This window comes from Medicago sativa, chromosome 6 (assembly GCF_051527215.1).
Source record: "Medicago sativa cultivar Bolivia chromosome 6, Bolivia_mono, whole genome shotgun sequence".
NCBI classification, from domain to species: Eukaryota; Viridiplantae; Streptophyta; class Magnoliopsida; order Fabales; family Fabaceae; genus Medicago; species Medicago sativa.
In genome coordinates, this window is record NC_140754.1 from 71359540 (window position 1) to 71367191 (window position 7652).

General features: G+C 33.7%; 1 long non-coding RNA gene across 1 annotated transcript; it reads right to left on the minus strand.

The window, feature by feature from the left end:
* Positions 1-5254: 5254 nt before the first annotated feature.
* LOC146916630 (uncharacterized) lies at positions 5255-5722 on the minus strand. The gene is made up of 2 exons (XR_015015178.1): positions 5584-5722; positions 5255-5482 (listed from the first exon to the last, which is right to left on the minus strand). It is a non-coding gene; the product is annotated as an uncharacterized LOC146916630 (long non-coding RNA).
* Positions 5723-7652: the final 1930 nt, after the last annotated feature.

A 7652-nucleotide genomic window follows, 5' to 3' on the forward strand; every position in this document is an offset into this window, starting at 1 on the left:
AGAAGAACAGAAGGGTTGCTTCAACCGCAAGAAACTTGGTCATTTCATTGCTGACTGTCCAAAGTTACAAAAGGACAAGTCAAAGAAGTAAAGCACTAAGAAAGATAGTTACATGAGCAAGCTCAAGAAGAGACTTATGGAAACACATGACAAATTTGATGAAGAGTCAGAATCTGATGAAGAATTCACTAGGTGAGGCTCCTAAGTTGTCCCACCTTTGAAAAAAGGTTCTCATCTCCTGAAATTGAACTTCATGTGAATCAAATTTATGAGTCATGAACATCTTTAGATCCCTCATACCATTCATCATGGCACATAAGTCAACGCCCTCATGATTCTGATCTTGATCCAGATCATAAATATCAGAGTCATTCTCATTCTCTTTATCCTCAACATCCTTCACCTCATCGTCTCCTTCAAGATTACTCTTCATTTTCCATGTTTACTTGAATCTCCTTTACCATGTCAGGACCATTCCCTTTAGGCATGGTGACATAATCATAGTACCAAGTGCTCACCGGCTTAGCCCTATCATTGTAATACCAATTGCCTTTACTACCCTGATAATAGTGCATTTTTCCAACAACCCTCTTATCTAGCCCAGTCTCATCACTTGGTGTAGTGAGTAGGCTGCAAGCCCCGAACACACGGTTTTCCCTAAGGACCTTAGTAACAAAGGAAGGATAAGGGAGTCTGCCAACAATAATTTTTGTAAGCCATCATTCGATTACAGAAGAACAAGGGCCAATTAATTTTCACCTTGTTTTTCAGTACCCACATAATCCTAAGATTATATTCATCAATCCTACAATAGTTCACTTGCTTACTCATGATTATCTTAACCAGCAACTAGTGTAGCATCCTATCAGCACATTTCACTTGATGAGGGCTAAAGTTGGAGTACTCCAAAATCCCAAAACCAATCTTATTGACATTATTCACAAAATCAAATTTGTTATAATTTGAATAAGTGTCACAATCCTCAAAGTCCACTACATCACAATCTAATATAATCATATCTAACCAACGTTCCGGTGTGAGTGTTACAACAACATTTTTGAATGGACATATAAAACTCACACCATCCTCTTGTCGTTGAGAATTACAATAAAGGCATCAACTTGAGACTCCTAATCATTCTTAAGACTCACAAAAACATGCAATTTCTAAAATTCCAGCAATTCATGAAACCGAAAACCCATACTTTCAATATCACCCATATCACACTAAAATTGAGGAGCAACAATAGTGAAAATTTTCTAAATACATGTCATATTCTTCATCAAGTAACAAGTCCAAGATAAAGAATCCCGCTCCTTCTTGAACCAGAGGTACATGTGGTTGCACCCTTCGCTTGCTTGTGCCCTTCTTTCCTCCACCCTTCACATTCAGTTTTGGACCCATTTGGATTGATAATTGTTTGGATTATGGATGGAAATATAAATGGAGAGGGGGGGGGGGGGGGGGGGGGGGGGGGGGGGGGGGGCGGATTTTGTGTTGAAAAGGAGAGAAAAAGGGTTATGTTAGGTCAACGGTGGTTTTGAGAGGTTTAGTTTTGCAACTATTGAAGGAGGAAGACGGAAAGATTGGTTTTGAATGAATGGCCATGATGCAAAGCAAAAATTAGATTTTCACGCAATTGATACGACTCATAATTTAGTGAATCGATTCAAAAGGCTAGTTTTTCAAAATTTTAACACTTTTTCAATAGAGTAGTATTTGTGAGTTGTAATCAATTGATCATGCACATATTTAATGACAAATTTAGTTCATTTGTTTTGTAAATTCTAACATATAATATTCTATAGAACACTATAAAACAAAAACCTTGTAAACAATCACAATTGGGTTACACGAAAGCATGTAGGAGACATAGCATGGTAAAAGGGATATACAAATAAAATCAACTACAGACAATCACTCATTAAAAATATCAAAATTATCATGAGAAAAGAATTATTATAATCAAAGTAAAGGTAAGAGAGATAGTTTCCAAAGGAAAGTCTAACATATTTGACTTCTTGATGAAAACACTTTACCTAACCAAAAACTTACTCCCTTGATAGACTGCTTCAAAGATTGATGATGTAGGAGAGGTCGCTTGTTATAATCCAAACGTGATGAGGCCAATCGAGAGAATAATTATTTGACATTTTCGTATACACCTTCAACACACTTTTTTTCTTGATGTCCTTGCAAGTCAAGAAGCTTATTGTGGCATCATCCTTGACTTGAGTCATGATCAACAAACCGATAACACACTCACAAACAAACAAACCTTTGCCAGCATGTGGGAGTAAGTGAAAAACAAGGGATCTCTAATTTGAAAGAAGCATTGAGATGTGCCCCCCTTTTCACTAAGATGAATATAAGGGATACATCTACAATTGAGTGCCTTGAACAATCCTAGAAGATATTCTAAGATATGTAAGGCACTTTTCATTGCTTGATCAATTTGGAGCCCTTCGGTTCCCAACCGAAGTTGAAACCTTGGGGTTATTGAGACAATCAACAATCTTGGGCACCCACATCATTACCCCTTTAGGAACTTCAACTTTCCAAATTGTCATATGTTCATGCATTCATAACTATTGAGTCGGATGTTTATATCCATATTGGCGATGACTGAATACTTTGTATTCATATTAACGACGATCGAATGCTTTGCAGTCATATTGGCGATCATTAATGATATTGTTGTATCTTGAGGTGACGACCGGTACCACATGCATAGAGAGTCGTGTCTAGAGCGCATTGCATGCATTTGATAAGTATCATACTTGCTTATGTGCTTGGTGTATATGTGCATCAGTGAACTTGGTGAATTATGTGCTTGGTGAAATTTGGAGAATATGTGAATGTATACTTGTTGTATTGTTATACTTGTATGCTTGATGATTAATGATGTTGAGTTATTGCGAACGATCTAATTAAGTGTTGTTTAATCATTTGAAATTAATTATGTCGTTTACTTTCAATTGTCTATACTTTAATTGTGAAATGTTATCTAACCCCCAATGGTTGTTTGGTTGTCCGCCTACTTTATTCGTATGAATGGGTAGACAGCGTGCAAGAGTAGTTGTTGCTTTGCTTGGTGAGTATGCTGGAGGCTAGATTTGGAGCTACCTCGTCTTTTGCTTTCAAAGTCTTAGTGTGTCAGGATCTGATTAGGATGTCTGTCTGTTGTTATGTTTTATGACTTATGATATTTTATCACTCAATATGTTGAGATGTCAAATTTATTTTGGAGATGTATTATGATTATGTGGCATGGCTACTTGGAGACTTTTATTTAGCTGTTGATGAGATGATATGATATTATTTTGCTGCGATGTTTTGAAAAATTATTTATGCATGTTTGGACTTATAGAAGAAGTAACATCTAAATCCTTTTATGAATTGTATTATTTGCGTGATTTATAGCTTTAAGGGTTTAAGGTGTTACAACATGCACGTGAAATTGGTGAAATGTGTCATATTTGACTACGTGATTTGGTGATTATGTGCATTGGTGAAATTTGGTGAACGTTGTGACTATGTGGAATTGTGAACTTGTATATGTTGTTTGATTATGCTAGTATACTTGAGAAATAATGTTCATGTGATGATTCATTGTTGGATGACTTGATTAAGAGTTTATTTACTTGATCTTGAAAATGAATATGCTTGATATGCTATGATTGAACTATGATAATATTCACATGGAGTTAGTATTCTATGAATGATAAGTATGTATATATGCTATACTTGAAATCCTTGAATGCTTTTACTTGATTATATTTTATTATGTGGAATATTATCTAACCCCCAGTGGTCGTTCGGTTGACCGCATACCCATTTGTATGAATGGAGTAGATGGCGTGCAGGATTGATATCTTATTGCTTGTGAGTTGCTTGAGGATTAGCGTGGAGCTACCACTTAATCTTTGCTTGGAGTCTAGTCTAGGGCTCTGATTAGGCGTGTCGGGACTTTTGCATTTATGCTTTTATCCATTGTTGGATTTAATTGTTGAGACTTATTGTCTAGTTATGTCTGAGATTTAATATTTTGTTGGTGATGTATTATGAGACCTGAGACATGGTTGTTGAATTTGTTATATGTTATTTTTCCACTGCGAGTTTTATAAAAACCAATTTATGCATGTTTTGAGAAAATGAAGGTGTAGCATCTAAACTCTTTCGAATATTTGATTTCTTTGCATGATTTATTGCATTTGGGGTTTAGGGTGTTATACCTAGTGTCTCTAACCACTTAATTAAAAAGTTACTACTCACTTAACTCATTAAACATCTCATTAATTACCATCACTCAAAATAATTACGTCAAGTTACTACTAATCTTAGTAAAAATGACTATTCACACTAAACATTAAAAAACCCTTGATTCTAAAATTACTAGTTTACCCTCGCTCCTTACCAAAATACCCTTAATCCTGAAAATGACTAAAATACCCCTCGTGCATAAAAATCTACTAAACCCAATTCAAACACCCAAACAAGTGATTAAACCTATATAATAAATAAATAAAAATAATCCTAAGGAAAAACGGGTTGTTACAGGTTGGAGCTACGAAAGCTTCTATCAAGTTAGAGTCTGATTCCCTCAACCTATAACTTGGGGGGAAAATGTTATGAACTAAGGAAAGGTCCAATCTGGCCTAGACCGAAGTCTGATTCGGGACTTGAAGTCATGCAAGTCCATAAGATGGACACACCTTAAATCCCACGAGATAATGGTCCGGATCAACATATCTTGACCATCTAATTCGGATCTGATATCACATTACCCTTAAAATGGTAGCACATGTCCCTTATGGACTCCTGTCTAAGCGAAGGCTTGACAGCCAAAAACCCTACTTATTGCCTATAAATACTAATCCACAACATCGAGTCATGTATCATACTTTGTAACATATTATTAGCCACACTCTCTTAATCCCTCTATGACTTATTTGTCAGATCACGTGCAGATACACCACTCCCTCTGGTGGAGACGGACTCACGATGGATCGTGGTGGATGCCAACGATTATATTCTTGTACACATTGAGTCTTCTCCAACAAATCAACCATCTTAGACCCAACATGATCATATGATTTTTAACTTTTTATAAAATTCAAAGGCCATAGAAACATAATGCAAACTTTATTATATTAATTTAGGAATCATAATTATTTTCAAATTTATTTGTCCATAATAAATTAGACCCAACATGATCATATGATTTTTAACTTTTTATAAAATTCAAAGGCCATAGAAACATAATGCAAACTTTATTATATTAATTTAGGAATCATAATTATTTTCAAATTTATTTGTCCATAATAAAGTTATAAATATTATTATATGATTTAAGAAAAGATACTTATTTTTAAATTTGATTATAATGGATAATGAAACCGACAGGAACCTTCAATGCACACCGCATATTTAGGATATAACCGTCTAGGACAATCCCGGTTAGATGTACAAGGAATTCTAGCTGCATTGTCAAATCAGAAAAAGAAATATTACTAAAAGATAATAAAATAGTATTTATAACACAAACTAGAAAATTTAAAAATGGTGCGAAAAAAGGCATACATTGTTTGGTTTCAACCGAAAGTAGAGAAAGAAAGACGATCAAAGCACTGACAAACATTAGAATTTTAGCCATATTTAACTCCTTTGATTGTAATGTAAAAGTATTTTTCATCGTTTAATAAGTAAAACTTCATGCTTTTTTAACTTTAATTAAATGGTTTTTAGTACTTAGGAGTTGCAAAAGTCAATTATAATATTATAATTAATGTTAATTGTCTAAGGTTTTTCATTATTTTCTTTTTTAAATTATATTATATATATTATTTATTTATATTTTGCCTCTTGTAGTATATAGGAGGAAAGCCAAAAAGAGAAACAACAATATTGAATGATGTAAAAAGGCTTAAATATGATAATAGTCCCTGCAAATATCTTGCAATTTGGTTTTAGTCCCTGTAAAAATATTTTTTTGGTTTTAGTCCCTGCAAATATAAAAAATTTGGTTTTGGTCCTTGATATTTTGTTTTAGTCCTTGTAAAATTGATTCATATTGGATTTGGTCCTTGTAATATGTAGAATATTTGATTTTAGTCCCTCAAAATGAGGACTAAAATGAATATTATAGGGACCAATTTCAATATGAAATGATTTTACAAGGACTAAAACAAAATACCAAGGACCAAAACCAAATTTTCTATATTTGCAGGGACTAAAACTAAAAATATATTTTTATAGGGACTAAAACCAATATGCCAGATATTTGCAGGGACCATTTCCATATTTAAGTCATGTAAAAAAATAGATGCTTAAATAACACATGGAAGAGGTAACAACAATTTTTTTTTTTACAAATTAAAATTAATATATGGTTGTTTTTGACATATTTTTATATCAAAGTTTTTTTTTAAAAGTCGGTATCCGGTCGAAGGACCGACTAATCCGAGGGGACCAATCCCACCGCCCATTTGCGGGACCCTGTTCTAAGCCAGAGCAAGCTCTGTATGGACTTGCCCACCGAAATTGACACTTGTGGGAATCGAACCTAAGACCTTGAGAGGAGCAAACTCCAAGATCCCAAGTCAACCACTAGGCCAACCCCAAAGTTAATACATATTAAATATAGAAATTGCATCGGTTTAGAAAAATTTCGTGTTCTCTTGTCTAAGAAGAGATCGAGAATAATTAGTTATGGGACGTAAAATTGTCATTGTATAGACATAAGTAAATAAAAAAAATAGACTTGAGAATTTAAGTTGAAAGTATATAATTTTTTTTTTATAAATCAATGAGGTAATAATGTTGGAATCAAGGAATTCAAAATTTGTTGGCATCCAAGCCCCTTATCGCCTAAAGAAATTACTGAAAGTAAGATATTATTAAAATTTTCAATAGAGAACAACCATCTTAAGATGACAAGATCAAAGTACGAGGAAGGAACATGTACAAGCAACTTCCTCATTAAGAAATTTATTAGAAAACCATGTAAGAGAAAACATTATGATGGCAAAAGGAGTGTAGTTAATACAACTCAAAAAAGACAAATTAAATCTGAAAGAAGTATTTCCAACTTTTTTCTAGTAGTTCCTAGTACAATGAAGTAAACTATCCGTCCAAATGGCACGACAAGGAAGAACAATGGTAATGACATGCTATTTTACTTAATTTTTAGCATTTATTTCAGTCATTTTTATTTAGTTTTAATCTAAAATAGAGAAATATTAGAATAATTGCCTATTGTTTTCGGGACATTTTGTAATGTTTTATATTTGAGTCATGTAATTCTATTTTTCACAAAACATAGGAATTTTGGGGTGTTTTGATGTAATTCTAGAAGAAATCATGCAAATCGACAAAGCAAAACATCTTGAAGACTTGTGATGATCTTGGGAAGTGTTGGATATTTGTGTATTACCTTCATTATTGCTAAAACAAATATTCATGTATGATGTTGGATATGATGTTCCAACATCTTGGCACGGTTCAGTGTGCCCTGTTTATGTGTCTTGGTTTTCGTTCGCTTCATCATATTAAGGAATTCACGCCTTATTTCTTCACTACTACAAAATACACATTTAACATCAAGGGGGTTTTAGTTTTCACATCAGCAGAGAAAATATCTGAAGGGAAAG